At 35.8% G+C, this 16818-nt stretch overlaps 1 long non-coding RNA gene across 1 annotated transcript in view; it reads right to left on the reverse strand.

Moving 5' to 3' along the window:
• Positions 1 to 6136: 6136 nt before the first annotated feature.
• The window catches only part of LOC139032614 (uncharacterized), a 611315-nt gene continuing 600633 nt past the window's right edge, over positions 6137 to 16818 (reverse strand). The window contains exon 5 of the long non-coding RNA XR_011485178.1: positions 6137 to 9847. This is a non-coding gene — a long non-coding RNA (uncharacterized lncRNA). The remainder of the gene's footprint in view (positions 9848 to 16818) is intronic.

Here is a 16818-nt window from a genome sequence, read left to right on the forward strand (position 1 = left end):
AACAAAGTACAAAGTACAAAGGAATCCTACCTGATTTCCAAACAAAACTTTAACCTCAGTGAGAACTCATTCCAGTGTCTTATGTCCAAACTCTCAGTTAATTCTAATACACATCTATCATCATTGCCAAGAAATATGGTAAGAGAGAGAGGATTCTAGAGGGCAAGGAAGAGTGGCGAGGCATACCTGTGTTTCAGAAACATTTGGAAATTTCAAGCTTAAAAGAATAGTGCATGAGAAGTATTTTCAATATATATTCAATGATTACACCATCAATCTGATTTAAGATTCTGTGAGTAGATGCTCTATACACCACATTAACTCAGAGAAAGCTTCACATTTAAGAAACAAGCTTTTGAAAAAAAAAAATCCATTACCTTTGATTAAGATGGTTCTACTTTATTGGCATCTTTCATTTTAACAATCTGAATTTGTAAGGCCTCTCACATTTCTGTATTAACAGAGAAACATGAAAAATAATACCAGCCTCAAAAGTAATTGTCTTCTGTTCTGGAAAAGTGTAAACTACCTGTAATTCAGGATTTAATACTTCATTTACATCTCTGTACCGCTGCTATTCATAGTTCTAGGTGTATGTTAAAGTCATCTCTTTTTAATTCATTTTGTTTTCTTTCGTTTGTTTGAATCTGTGAGCATACACTCTTAAGCTAGATTAGATCAATAGATTTCTATAGGATGTAAAACATGATAGTTAAACAAAAGAATGAAAGCTTTAGTCTTCAAAGATAATTATGTAATGAAAAGTTAATTATTAGTAAAAAGAATGATAATTTCACATAAAAATCTGTTGAACTATAGAAGTAATTTTAGATTTAGGAGCATAAAATCTTGACAGAATTTCTGGCAAAATCAGTACAAGTTGAAACTTCAACATTAATAGACGCTGTCTTTTCTCTATTGCAAATCATAATTAGGCATCAAACAACCTATCAAAACCAATGTAAAATTCAACCTTTTCCATGTAAGCATCTTCCTCTTTTAAAAAAAATTCATGAGTGCATTCATGCATATTTTCCAATGTTTAAGAAATATATAATAACTAACTCCAGTTATTTGTATGCATATTTCTACTGATAACTATCAGTCCATATAATATTTTCAGTATTTATCTAGTGTTAATTAAAATCTCTCAATGGATTAAACAACTATAGGTATTGTCTTTTACATATATATTATGAAAGAATTTATTCCTAGAAAATGTTATTTTACTATTGTCTTATATTTTAGTAAGTCACTCGTAGTCATGTATTGTCCTTTGGAATATTGTACTAAACATTATATTATAGCTGATGTTACACTCATCACCATAGGATACTCTATTAAGGCATCATTTTTTAAAATTTACTTTTAATTGGAGGATAATTGCTTTACAATGTTGCATTGTTTCTGCCATACCACAATGTGAATCATAAATATAAATATGTCCCCTCCCTCCCACCCTAGCCCACACCTCTGTGTTATCACAGAGTCCCGGGTTGAGCTCTCCTGTTACGCAGCAGGTTCCCACTAGCTACCTGTTTTGCATGTTGTAAAGTCCGTTTCAATGCTACTTTCTGTTTGTCCCACCCCCTCCTCTCCCAGCTGTGTCCCCAAGTCTCCTCTCTGTGTCTGCATCTCCATTGCTGTGCTGAAGATAGGTTTATCAGCACTGTCTTTTGATATTCCATATATATATGCGTTAATATACAATATTTTTCTCTTTCTGACTTATTTCCCACTAAGATATAATTAAACTTTTAGTTGAAAAAACGTGCCCTAAGAATTCTGCAGAGTCACAATTGTAACTACGTGCTTTTTGCTTGGAACCATTTCCACCATTGGTGGTATTCCTTCCTTGACTTGAAAGCTGTAGCATCTTTAGGGCACCATTTACCATAAAGGTCTCCTAATTCACAGACATAAGGAAAATCTATTCCCTGTTAAAATCTCACCTTGAACTGAAAATGTTTGATCATATGCTGTTTCCTCATTATATTTTGGTCGAATAGTCAACTCCTTGCGAACCCTTGGGCTGCAGCACACTTGGCTTCCTTATCCTTCACTATCTCCTAGATTTTGCTCAAATTCACATCCGTTGAGTTAGTGATGCTATCTAACCATCTCATCCTCTGCCACTTTCTTCTGAGTTACCTTCAATCTTTCCTGGCATCAGGGTCTTGTCCAATGAGTTGGCTCTTTGCATCAGGTGGCTAAAGTATTGGAACTTAAGCTTCAGCATCAGTCCTTTCAATGATTATTCAGGGTTGATTTCCTTTATGAGTGACTGGCTTGATTTCCTTGCTGTCCAGAGGACTCTCAAGTCTTCTCTAGCACCACAGTTCAAAAGCATCAATGCTTTGGCATTCAACCTTGTTTATGGTCCAACTTTCACATTGTACATGACTACTGGAAAAACCATAGCTTTGACTATATGGATCGTTGTTGGCAAAATAAAGTCTTTGCTTTTTAATATGCTCTCTAGGTTTGTCATAGCTTTTCTTCCAAGGAGCAAGTGTCTTTTAATTTCATGGTTGCAGTCACCATCTGCAGTGATTTTGGAGCCCAAGAAAAGAAAATCTGTCACTGCTTCCATTTTTTTTTTTTCATTCTATTTGTCATGAAGTGGTGGGACCAGATGCCATGATTTTCGTTTTTCAAATGTTGAGTTTTAAGCCAACTTTTCCACTTTCCTCCTTGACCCTCATTAAAAGGCTCTTTAGTTCTTCACTTTCTTCCATGAGGGTGGTATCATCTGCATATCTGAGGTTATTGATATTTCTCCCAGCAATCTTAATTACAGTCTGAGCTTCACCAGCCCAGCATTTTGCATGATGTGCTCTGCATAGAAGTTAAATAAGCAGGGTGAAGATATACAGCCTTGTCATTTTGAACTAGTCAGTTGCTCTATGCAAGGTTTTAACTGTACCTTCTTGACCCAATACAGATTTCTCACGAGACAGGTAAGGTGGTCTGGAATTCCCATCTCTTTAAGAATTTTCCACAGTTTGTTGTGATCCACACTGTTAAAAGTTTTTACTTAGTCAATGAAGCAGAAGTAGATGTTTTTCTGGAATGCTCTTGCTTTCTCTATGATCGAATGAATGTTACCAATTTGATCTCTGCTTCCTCTGTCTTTTCTAAACCCAGCATGTATATCTGGACTTTGTTGGTTCACATACTGCTGAAACCTTGCTTGGAGGATTTTGAGCATTACCTTGCTAGCATGTGAAATGAGTGCAGTTGTGCAAAAGTTTGAACATTTTTTGGCGCTGCCCTTCTTTGGGATTGGAATAAAAACTGACCTTTTCCATTCCTGTGGCCACTGCTGAGGTTTCCAAATTTGCTGGCATTGAGTATAGCACTTTAATAGCATCATCTTTCAGGATTTGAAATAGCTCAACTGGAATTCCACCACCTCCACTATCTTTGTTCGTAGTGATGCTCCCTAAGGCCCGCTTGACTTACTTGGCTCTAGGTGAGTGACTCCAACTTCTCTGAGTCAATAAGATCTTTTCTGTATAGTTCTGTGCATTCTTGCCAACTTTTAATCTCTTCTGCCTCTGTTAGGACCTTGCCATTTATGTCCTTTATTGTGCCCATCCTTGCATGAAATGTTCCCTAGCTATGTCCAGTTTTCTTGAGATCTCTCATCTATCGCGTCCTATTGTTGTTCTCTACTTCTTTGCTTTGTTCATTGAAGAAGGCCGCTCTCCTTGCTATCCTCTGCATTCAGTTGGGTATATCTTTCCCTTTCTCATTTGCCTTTGACTTTTCTTTTCTCAGCTATTTGTAAGACCTCCTCAGACAACCACTCTGCCTTGCTGCATTTCTTTTTCTTTGGGATGGTTTTGGTCACTACTTTCTGTGCAATGTTAGGATCTTCTGTCCATAGTTCTTCAGGCACTCTGTCTCTCAGATCTAATCCCTTGAATCTATTTGTCGCCTCCACTGTATAATCATAAGGGATTTAGTTTAGGTCATACCTAAATGGTCTGATGGTTTTCCCTACTTTCTTTAAGCCTGAATTTTGCACTAAGAAACTAATGATCATTTTTACTGACTGCATAGAGCTTCTCCATCTTCAGCTGCAAAGAATATAATCAATCTGATTTTGATATTAACCATTTGGTGATGTCCATGTATAGAGTCTTGTTTTGCTTGAAAAAGGTGTTTGCTATGACCAGTGTGTTCTCATGACAAAACTCTGTTAGCCTTTGCCCTGCTTCATTTTGTACTCTAAGGCCAAGCTTGCCTGCTATTCCAGGTATTTCCTGACTTCCTACTTGTGCGTTCCAGTTCCCTGTGATGAAAAGGACATCTTTTTTAGTGTTAGTTCTAGAAGGTCTTGTAATTCTTCACAGAACTGGTCAGCTTCAGCTTCTTCAGCATCAGTGGTTGGGGCATATACTTGGATTACTGTGATGTTGAATGGTTTGCCTTGGCAACTAGCCTAGATCATTCTGTCATTTTTGAGACTGCACCCAAGTACTACTTTTAAGACTCTTGTTGATTATGAAGGGTACTCCATTTCTTCCAAGAGACTGTTGCCCACAGTAATAGATATGGTGGTTATCCAAATTAATTTCACCCATTCTTGTCCGTATTAGTTCACTGATTGCTAAGATGGTGTTCACTCTTGCCATCTCCTGCTTTACCATGTCCAATTGACCTTGATTCATGGACCTAACATTCCAGGTTCCTATGCAATATTGTTCTTTATAGCTTTAGACTTCGCATCAGTTCTACTCCGGCCCAGCCACTTCATTGTTTCTTGAGCTATTAGTAATTGCCCTCCACTCTTCCCCAGTAGCATCTTGGACCCCTTCCAACCTGGGGTGGCTCATCTCCTGATGTTGTATCTTTTTGCCTTCTCACACTGTTCATGGGGTTCTCGAGGCAAGAATATGAGAGTAGTTTGCCATTCCCTTCTTCAGTGGACCACGTTTTGTCAGAACTCTCCACTGTGGCTCATCTATCTTGGGTTGCCCTTCACAGCATGGCTTATAGCTTCATTGAGTTACACAAGCTCCTTGGCCAAAACAAGGCTTTGATCCATGAAGGCAGGTACTTGCCTTATAGCTGTGTTTTTATTTTTGTGATTCTATATTCTTTTTATATATAACACAGGTTGTGAAATAACAGGTGAGTTAAGTCATAATGGTAAAATTTGCTTCTAAGCAAATAGTTAAATTTTTCCAATATTCCCTGTCTGTGCGTGCTCAATCACTTTCAGCTCTTTACCACCCCAGGGACTGTAGCCCACCAGGCTCTTCTGTCCATGGGATTACCCAGCAAGAATACTGGAATGGGTTGCCATTTCCTCCTTCATGGGATCTTCCCTACCCAGGGATCCAACCTATGTTTCCTGTAGCTCCTCCTCGGCAGGTGACTCTTTACCACTGAGCCACCTGGAAAGCCCCATCATTACCTGTGACCTTCTGAATAAAGTCAGTGTCCAGTCGGTCTCTCTGTGAAGTCAGTTTTGAAACTAATGGACTTTATAAAATGTTTAGATTTAGCACCAAAATTTAAAACTCACTGTAGATTTTGATATATTTAGATTTACTAAAAAAATTATTAGTTATGACTTGTTTCTTATGACTCTGAAGCAAATTTAAGTATTTTGCTGTATCAATAAATTAGTTCAGAATTGTCATTGTGAATGTTAAATATTTCAGTATTTCATGTGACACCTATAAATCATATAGTTATACAAGCAAGTTTTTCACATACAATCTACGTGACTCAAATGAAGTAACTGTAATTTTAATTTAGGTGACTAGGAAATAAATGGCCTAAAAGGGCGTATGTTTCTGATTGTTGCTGTTGTTTAATCTCTAAGTTGTGTCTGACTGTTTTGTGATCCCATGGACTGTAGCCTGCCAGGCTCATCTGTCGATGAGATTTCCCGGGCAAGCATACTGGCATGGGTTGCTATTTCTTTCTCCAGGGTATCTTCCCAACCCAGGGATCAAACCCAAGTCCCCTGAATTGTCAGGTGGATTATTTACCACTGAGCCACCAGGGAAGCTCATGTTTTTCTTACATGAATTTTAAGGAATAAACAAAGATAAGTCAGGTAATATATTGAGAAGTTCCAGCTACTTAGGCAGAATTGTAAAAATAATCATCTTATTTGTTATAAGGAGTAAGATATTACATATTTTAATTATTTAAAATATTTAATGTTATAGATGGTATAAAATGTTTTCATGGTATCAAAATACAAATACTATTAGACTATTGATGAGTTTCGCCTTTCTAAATGACTATTTACAAATGCATGAACAATTTATATAATTTAATGTGATTTATGGAATTCAGAGTTTGCAGTTCCTGCACTTTGAGTATTACAAAAGTAGTGTTACAGATAATTGTTCAGAGCTGTGCTAATATTGTAAAAGTTTTATGAATATATCTTCTAGAAAATTCAGCTTCTGGCCTAACACTATTCAAAGTAAACTTGAATTTTTTTTTTTTCCTGCTATAGTGATATAAGAACTGTGTTCTCTCAGGGCATTTTGCAGTGCTATTTATATATGAGAATATTGGCTTTCTTGGAAGATAAGAAATATATGATTTATTTAACTTGGCTGACGTCTGTGCTTTTCACGAACACATTTTATGAAAAATAGGTGGTTGGTGCCTAATTTATTAATAAATAGAACACAATGAGCTACAAATATGCCCCCCATTTTATATAATCTTAATGCATTGGGTGTACATGTTATTTTGAAACAGATTCAGTGCTTTATGATATAAGTAATGTATTCAAATTAAAAATCAATTAATCTTTGTAAATAAAATAAAACATGTAATATTTATAAGCAGTCACTTGTATTTTGATACAGGATTTGTAACAAGTACAGTAAGAGGAAATTCAATTTTTTAAAATTATCCCAAACAGTATGAAATTATAGTTGATGTTATTTCAACCACATACATTGATTTCTATGACCTATTATATACTTTTAACTACTATGCTTTTTTCAATATCATCATCAGACTTTAAAAATTCAGTTATTCCTTAACATCATCAAATATCTAATCGGTACTCACTTATCTAACAGTCTAAACATCATAATCTTTCTCTTCTCTTTATGCAATCAAATCAGGATATTTTCTTAAGTTGAAGTATAACTTCTTTACTAACCCTGAACTCCCAGTCCATCCTTCTCCCTCCCCTATCCCTTGGCAACCACAAGTCCATTCTCTGTAAGTCTGTTTCTGTTTCGTGGATAGGTTCATTTGTGCCATATTTTTAGATTTCACCTTTAAGTAATATCATGTGGTATTTTTCTTCCTCTTTCTAACTTACTTCACTTAGTATGATGATCACTAGTTGCTCCCATGTTGCCGCAAGTGGCAGTATTTTGTTCTTTTCTGTGGCTCAGTAGTATTTCACTGTATATTTGTATGACATCTTCTTTATCCATTCACCTGTTGATGAACATTTAGGTTGCTTCCATGTCTTGGATATTGTGAATATTGCTGCTGTGAACATAGAAGTGCATGTATCTTATTGAAATATAGTTTTGTCTGGGTGTATCCCCAGGAGTAGGATTGCTGAATCATATGGTAGTTCTATTTTCAGTTTTCAAAGCACCTCCACAGTATTTTCTAAAGTGACTGCACCAACTTACATTCCCAGCAACAGTCTAGAATAGTTTCCTTTTCTTCATACCCTTTCTAGCATTTATTTGTAGAGGTTTTCATGATGACCATCCTGATCAGTGTGAGATGGCTCCTCATTGTAGTTTTAATTTGCATTTCTCTAAGTATTGCCTATGTTGAACATCTTTTCATGTGCCTGATGGTTATCTGTGTGTCGTCTTTGGTAAATGTCTAGATCTCTGCCCATTTCTTGATTAGGTTGTTTTTTGTGGTTGAATTGCATGAGCTATTTGTACATGTTGGTGTTTAATACTCGTCTGTTGTCATTTGCAAATATCTTTTCCTATTCCATAGGTTGTCTTTTCACTTTTCTTATTATTTCTTTTGCTGTGCAAAAGCTTTTTAAGTTTGATTTTTTTAAGTCACTCAGTCATGTCCGACTCTTTGAGACCTCATTTGTTTTGTTTGTTTTTATCTCTATTGCCTTAGGAGACTGACCTAAGAAAACATTGGCACATTTTATGTCAGAATGTTTTGCCTATGTTCTCTTCTAGGATTTCCATACCATTTTGTCTTAAATATAAGTCTTTAAGCCATTTTGTGTTCTAACTTTGAGTTATGTGCAGCCGTCCCACTTTCCTAGCTCTGCTTGGTGAATAGAGTGTCTTTTCCTCATTTGTCCCATCCTTGTCTCCTTTGACAAAGATTAATTGACCATAGGTGTATGGGTTTATTTCTGGGCTCTCTACCCTGTTCCATTATTCCATATGTCTGTTTTTGTACCAGTACCACAGTGTTTTAATTATTGGAGCTTTCTAGTATTGTCTGAAGTCTGGGAGAGTTATGCCTCCTGCTTTTTTTTCTGCTTAGAATTGCTTTGGCAATACTGGGTCTTTTATGGTTCCATATAAAAATGCCATGGGTAATTTTATAGGGATTGTATTAAATCTGTTGATTGCTTTGGGTAGTATTGCCATCTTAACCGTATTCATTCTTTCAATCCAAGAGCATGGAATATCTTTCCATTTCTTTGAATTATTTTGCTTTTTAATTTTTAAGGCTTTTTTTTTTTTCTTTCATTGACATAAAGAATTCCATATGTAAAATTCTGAGGCACAGATATCCTCTACTAATATCATCTTTAAAACTTAATTACAAACCAGTATTACATGCTTTTGGAGAGGGAAATGGCAACCCACTCCAGTATTTTCACCTGGAGAATCCCAGGGACAGAGGAGCCTGGTGGGCTGCCGTCTGTGGGGTCGCACAGAGTCGGACACGATTGACTCGACTTAGCAGCAGCATTACATGCTTACTATTTTTGAATGGAATGCGTATTTTGTACTGGTTGTTATTTCCTAGTTTCGCTTTATTAAAACTAAAGTTAAAAGTCGGTTCTCTCAAAGGATTTGTATTAGTTGATTAGCTAATAAACACTGGTTGAATAAGAAATTATAAGAAACATTAAAAATTCCTGGTAATGGATAAAACTTGGTCAGGGAGTGTGGGATATCAAGGTTGATAAGACGGAAATTATTTGCTGTGAATACAAACAATTAGGGTTGTGTTATCTAAAATTTAAAACAAATATTAAAATCTAAACCAGTGTTAAAATCATTAGAGGTGTTCTCCTTTTTACTAACAGTGTTTGTTGGCAGTTCTAAACAATGTCAGTATTAAAATTCCCTTCCTAAAAAAATTAGTTTCTGGGGTTAGGTTCTAAATAATTGTAGCAGTTACCTTTGAACTTTAATTGTATACATTAAATACATTTTTTTGAATATACATATACATTAAAATAAGAACCTCTTTTAAGTGTTTCTTTTAGTAAATATTGATTCTCCAAATAATTTAATTCAGAGAACTCCATTATATAACCCGATATATGGGCATATGATTATATTGAATCTTGGTTTGTGATAGCTCAAAACCACTAAGTTTGCTTTGGACAAAATTTGCATCTCCAACCCTGACTACAAAAAGATGGATTCAAAGTAAACAATGAGAGTTTACCATGTGTACTTAGCTGCTCTGTCATATCTGACTCTTTGTGATCCTCTGGACTGCAGCCTACCAGGCTCCTCTCTCCATGGAATTTTGCAGGCAAAATCACTGCAGAGGGTTGCCATTTCCTCCTCCAGGGGATCTTCCTGACCCAGGGATTGAACCCACGTCTCCTGCACTGCAGACACTTCTTTACCCGCCGAGCCATCAGGGAAGCCTCAAGTTTACTCTAAAGACAAAAATAAGGTTTGTTTCAATTCTATTTTTTTTTTTTAATTTAATGCCAGGAGAAACAAGTCCAGTTTAGCGAAGTACTATACAAAACAGCACACGAAACTCATTTTCATTTCTTGTTACAATGGAATTGGGTAATTGTTTATGGAAAGTAAAGTAGGTCCTATGTGTTCAATAACACTGAAGACATGAAATAATTTTAGAGAAATTGAAATATGCCCCAGATTTATATGCTGAAAAGTATAACATCCATGAAAGAAGCTAAAAACTATCTAAATAAATGGATAAATATACTTTATTCATGGATTGAACCATTTAATACTGTCAGGATGTCAGTTCTCCCAGAATTCATTTAAAAATTCATTATAAGCCCAGTAAAATTCCAGCAGAACTTTCATAGATTTTGTTAACTAATTTAAAATGTACACAAAAGAGCAAAGGACCAAAGTTTTGAAGTAAAACTATTAAAAGGCTCACAGTAATTGAGTTTGAAATTTACCCTGCAGCTATGATAATCAATAGAGTGGGATATTATAATAAATATAATGTAAGTTACAGAGAAATAAATGTGCATATTTCATTTTAAACAAAAAAAAAACTTGACTCTTCAATAAGCTCATATTGAAATAACATAATAAATCTTCAACTCACATATGATAATGGAGCATATTGCTATATACATGAGACATGTAACTGCAAATGCATATCTCTAAAGGACTTATATTCAGGGTTTATGAAGGACTTTTATGCTCAGTAATAATAAATTGGCAACTAAAAACTGCAAAGTATTTGAACAAATATTTTACCAAGGATGAGATAAAACTGGGAAATAAACAAATATTTGTTACCATTTTTCATTAGAAAAATCTATATTAAAAAGAGATACCACTACACATTTACTAGGATGGCTAAAGACCAAAAAAAAATAAAAAAGAAAAATGATAAAGGATAAGTGTTTGACGTTCATACTTGTAATTAGAACACAGAATAATACAGTGACTTTGGAAGATCTTTGGTAATTTCTTATAAAGCTAAATATATACAAGTCACCTTTCTTATTCAAAGGTAGAACACATGTGGTCACTTAACGGACCTATACACAAATATCCTTAGCAGCCTTTTTTATAATTATGTAAAACTGGAATCACCTGAAAACACATCCAATGGGGAATGGGGATAAAGATATTAGTTTATAGGGTGGATTTAAAAACATAAAACTAAGCCAAACATAAAAATCTGCATGTTTGCAATTGCAGCTATATTTTACAAGAATATGTATTTACACAGAAGCAGGATGTTGCCAGGTACTGGGAGCAAAGAGAAAGGAATATCTAAAGAGGACTGAGGGAGATTTTTTTAGCGATAGAAACATTGCATATTTCAATCATGGTAAAGTTTCCATAGCTGTACATGGTTCTCAAAGTAATTGAATTATACAGCTAGGCAGAATGATTTCTACCACAAGTGAATCATATTCAGCAAGTCTGAATTTGAAAAAATACATAAAAAATGTTAGGAGGGTTAAAGTGGTTTTAACTGCTGGGAGAGAGCATTGTTTCTCCTGGAAGAGAGGATATTCAAATATCATCCTTTGATAACTAAATATTTGTTTTATCTCATGTAGGACTTGTAAGTGACAGTGCTTTTTAAAAAGTGTAAAATCAGAGGAAAAATAAGATAGTAAAAAGATAAAACTGATGGAACCAATAGAAAGTGAAGTATGAGATCTTATATTAAAACCAAAATATGTCAGAAACTGCACTTAAAAACACATATAGCTGAATTATTCCAACTGAAGAAAGCAAGATGTCTTTCAGAGTTATTTTTAACATTTAGAATTTTTACACACTAAAGCATAAAGTATTAATATTTTGAAATTAAAAGTTATAAGAAGGAAGAGAAGGAGAAGAAATAGGAGAGGTGGCTTCCATTTCAGATTGTAAGAAATTTGGATGTCACCACTTCATTTGTGTCTTATTTCTAGATATAAGTGAGACTCAAGTGACTAAAGCAGGCAGTTTTCATACCTTTAGACAATTATCTGTGAGGGTTTTAAAAAAACAACAAGAAGTCTGGGCTTGGAGTAACAAGTTAATGAAGTAATAGGATTTGTTTCTATAGCTTTCTCAGTCTTGAATTCCCTCTCTGGTGATAAGGATGCCTTCTACCTTCCTAATACAGGGAAGGTACCTTCACAAGAAAGATTTACTTCCTGCTTTCAGGAGAAAAAGGAGGGTCTGGGTATCTGGCACTGGCTGCTTAAGTAACCTTAAATCAAAAAAATCAACATGCCATTGTGGAAAATTTTGATCCCCCTCACTGTATTTCAAATGACTACCATATGATCAACAAGAAAACCAAATACAAGCAATTTTGGAAATATGACTTACATATTCTTAGGCTGTATGTTTGGATTTTAATAGCGTGGCATGTGTACATAATACACATATTGGTATAATGGCATCTATTCTGAAAATATCTTGTTACTAGGTTGAAAAATATATGACTATATTGAAGATTGATCTTGGGAGACAAAGTTTACACAGTAAAAGAAGGGAGATACTAATATGAAGTGAGGAAGGCAAGAGGGGATCCTATAATGTTGGATTGAAATTAGAGCTATCACTATGATATTATGAGTTTATATTTTAAATTTTAGACATTGAAATTATATAAATGATATATATAGTTTAATTTTAAATACAACTTTCATATACTTGTATTTGGTATGTTTGTAGGGGAGTGGTGCAATGTTTTTACCTAGTTCTTTCCTCTAAAATGGCCCAGAAGCAAATACTCCAGTAGTGAAGGACAGTACACTTTAGCTCAGAAATCTTGGTTGTTAAATACAATTTCCCAATAAGAACTAGACTCTGGGGAAATAACTGATTCCAGAGCTGAAACAGGATAAGTACAACATGTGCATGGACATGCCAGAAAGTAAGAAAGTCCTTTTTAAAAAATGGGTTATGTCAAAAGTAATAAAAAGCCATTTTGAATAGCTGCACCTGTCCAAATGTATAATTCAAACATCAAAATAAGATGACAGTAATGAACAATAGTCCATCGAATAATATAAAAATCTGTTTGCATGTAAATTAAAAAAAAAAAAGAGGAGGAAAAGAAATTTCTTCCTTATAGCAGAATGCCAACTAATAAACATAGAAACAATAATAAAGTTACCAAACTGTCGCTGCAAAGCTTTCAAAAGTTGATTCCAAAAATTATCATTCAGGATTGCTAAGTCTATTGAGTGAAAAGTTAAAAGAACAGAATATTTCCATAATATCAAATTATTTCCCTAATTACTTATCAATTACACAATGAGTAGCTTTACAGTGGAAAAAACTTGGTGGGAAATACTCAAATTACTAGTGTTCACTGCTAATACTGCTCATGGACAGTGTTCCTTCTGTGATGCACTGTAGGCATTGCATCACTGCTCTATATTCCTATTGGCCAAATTATGTAGCTTTGCCACTGGAAAATATTTATCAGTATGATGTTCCTGGTTTACTAAAGTCTGAAATACTTCTGAGGGTCAAATATCAAGCAATTAACTGTTCTTTGCATTGCTATTGTGAAAGCAGTCATTCTCGATATTACTGCAGAAAGAAGTTCATCTTATCTACTATCTCTGTTGATGTTCAGTCACACGGTCATGTCCGACTCTTTGTGACCCCAGGGACTGCAGCATGCCAGGATTCCCTGTCCTTCACCATTTCTTGGAATTTTTTCAAACTCTTGCCCATCGAGTTGGTGATGCCATCCAGCCATCACCTCCTCTGTCATCCCCTTCTCCTCCTGCCTTCTATCTTAAGTCAGGGTCTTTTCCAGTGAGTCAGCTCTTCGTATGAGGCCGCCACAGTTTTGGAGCTTCAGCTTCAGCATCAGTCCTTCCAGTAAGTATTCAGGGTTGATTTCCTTTAGGATTGACTGGTTTGATCTCCTTGCTGTCCAGGGACTCTTTAAGAGTTTTGAACACCACAGTTAAAAAGCAGCAATTGTTTAGCGCTCAGCCTTTTTAATTGTCCAACTCTTTCATCCATACATAACTTCTGAAAAAAAAAAACATAGCTTTGACTATATGGACCTGTATCAGCAAAGTCATGTCTCTACTTTTTTTTAATATGCTGTCTAGGTTTGTCATAGGTTTCATTCCAGGGAGCAAACATCTTTTAATTTCATGGCTGCAGTCACCGTCCACAGTGATTTTGGAACCCAAGAAAATAAAGTCTGTCACTGTTTGCAGTGTTTCCCCATCTATTTGCCATGAAGTGATGGGACCAGATGCCATAATCTTAGCTTTTCTGAATGTTGAGTTCTAAGACAGATTTTCACTCTTCTCTTTCACCTTCATCAAGAGGCTAGTTAGTTCCTCTTTGCTCTCTGCCATAGGGTGCTGTCATCTGCATTTCTGAAGTTATTGATGTTTCTCCCAGAAATCTTGATTCCAGCTTGTGCTTCATCCATCCTGGCATTTTGCATGGTGCACTCTGCATGTAATTTAAATAAGTAGAGTGACAATATACAGTGTTGATGTACTCCTTTCCAATTTGGAACCAGTCCGTTGTTCCATGTCTGGTTCTAACTGTTGCTTCTTGACCTGTATTCATGTTTCTTAGGAGTCAGGTAAGGTGGTCTGGTTTTCACTACTCTTTAAAAACTTTCCACAGTTTCTTGTGATTCACACAGTCAAAGGCTTTAGTATAGTCAGTCAATGAAGCAGAAGTAGATGTTTTTCTGGAATTCCCTTTCTTTTTTGATATCCAAGGGATTATTGGTAATTTAATCTCTGGTTACCCTGCCTTTTCAAAATCCAGCTTGAACATCTGGAAGTTCTTGGTTCATCTACTGTTGAAACCTCAGTTGAAGGATTTTGATCATTACTTTGCTAGCGTGTAAAATGAGCACAGTCATGTTGTATGTGAACATTCTTTGCCCTTGCACTTCTTTGAGACTGGAATGAAAACTGACCTTTTCCAGCCCTGTGGCTACTTAAGAGTTTTCCAAATATGATGATGTACTGAGTGCAGCACTTTCACAGCATCACTTTTTAGGATTTGAAATAGCTCACCTGGAATTCCATCACCTACAATAGCTTTGTTCATAGTGATGCTTCCTAAGGCCCACTTGACTTCACATTCCAGGATGTCTGGCTCTAGGTGAGTGATCACACCATTGTGGCTATCCAGATCATTAATATCTTTTTTGTACAGTTCTTCTGTGTATTCTTGCCACCTCTTCCTAATATCTTCTGTTTCTGTCAGGTCCATACCATTTCTGTCCTTTATTGAGCCCATCTTTGCATGAAATGTTCCCTTGATATCTCTAATGTTTTTGAAGAGATCTCTAGTATTCTCCATTCTATTGTTTTCCTCTATTTCTTTGTATTGTTCATTTAAAAATGTTTTCTTACCTTTCCTTGTTATTCTCTGGAACTCTGCATTCAGATGGGTATGAATCATTTGCCTTTTCTCTTTTGCCTTTCACTTTTCTTTTCTCAGCTATTTGTAAGGCCTCCTTTGACAACCACTTTGGCTTTTTGCATTTCTTTTTCTTGGGGATAGTTTTGATCACAGCCTGCTGTACAATGTTACAAACCTCTGTCCATAGTTCTTCAGGCACAGTATCAGCTAATCCCTTGAATCTGTTTGTCACTTCCACTATATAATCATAAGGGATTTGATTTAGGTTGTACCTGGATGGCCTAGTGGTTTTCCATAAGTTCTTCAATTTAAGTACGAATTTTGCAGTAGTACATGGAATTCTCCAGGGAAGAATACTGGAGTGGGTAGTCATTCCCTGTTCCATGGACTCTTCCTGACCCAGGGGTTGAATCAGGTCTCCTGCATTGCCGGCAAATTCTTTACCATCTGAGCCGCAATGGAGGCCCCTACTACTATCTTACACATTTTCAAAATGTATCGAAAGTTAAGCCAAAGTCAATGGACTTAGAAAGAATGGGAACACACCTCTACATTTACATCTATGACATTTTTATTATCCCAAAGTTTTGCCTTTCACTTGTAATGTCTTTTCAAGATTATTAATTTCTTAAAAATAAAAATCATTTAAATTACATTGATTTTTTTTAAGTTCTTTTATTGATTTTATTTGCTTTTCCTTCTATTATTTTTCTTCCTTTTTATTAAGGCCTTCTTTGTTTAGATGCTTGAATTTTTCGCACCAAAATGGAGGGGAAGTTAGAGATTTTCTGTAACTCTGCCACCCATACCTGCATAGCCTTCCCGATTTTCAGCACCCCCAGCAGAAGGTTGACTTCTTATAATTTATAAACATCATAATCACCCAAGGTACACAGTTTGTTTGCATTCACTTCTGGTGTCATACATTCTATGGATTTGAACATGTGTTCATTTGTGTACAATTACCCATCATTATGTTATGAGTTCACATGTGCTAAGTCGCTTCGGTCCTGTCCGACTCTTTGCGACCCCTTGGACTGTAGCCCACCAGGCTCCTCTGTCCATGGGATTCTCCAGGCAAGAATACTAGAGTACATTGCCATGCCCTCCTCCAACGGATCTTCCCAACCCAGGGATGGAACCTGCATCTCTTACATCTCCTGCATTGATGGGCAGGTTCTTTACCACTGAGCCACCTGGGAAGCCTTCATTATGGTACAGCACTCCTCGAAATATTTTACTCCCCTAAAAATCCTCTGTGCTCTGCCTATTCATCTTTCTGCCACCTCAGCCCAGACCCCTGGCAATTTCTGACCATTTACTATCTCTATAGTTTTGTCTTCTCCCAAATATTATATAGTTGGAATCATACTATATGTAGCCTTGTCTGATTGGTTTCTTTGAGTGAGTCATATACACATTTAATTTTCTTCCATGCTTTTCTCATTGCTTTTTAGCACTGGGTGTTACTTCATTGTCTAAATGTGAGAAGCCACCAAACTGCCTACCAAAGTGGCTGTACAATTTTGTTGTTTTC

Source organism: Odocoileus virginianus, chromosome 32 (assembly GCF_023699985.2).
Source record: "Odocoileus virginianus isolate 20LAN1187 ecotype Illinois chromosome 32, Ovbor_1.2, whole genome shotgun sequence".
NCBI lineage: Eukaryota > Metazoa > Chordata > Mammalia > Artiodactyla > Cervidae > Odocoileus > Odocoileus virginianus.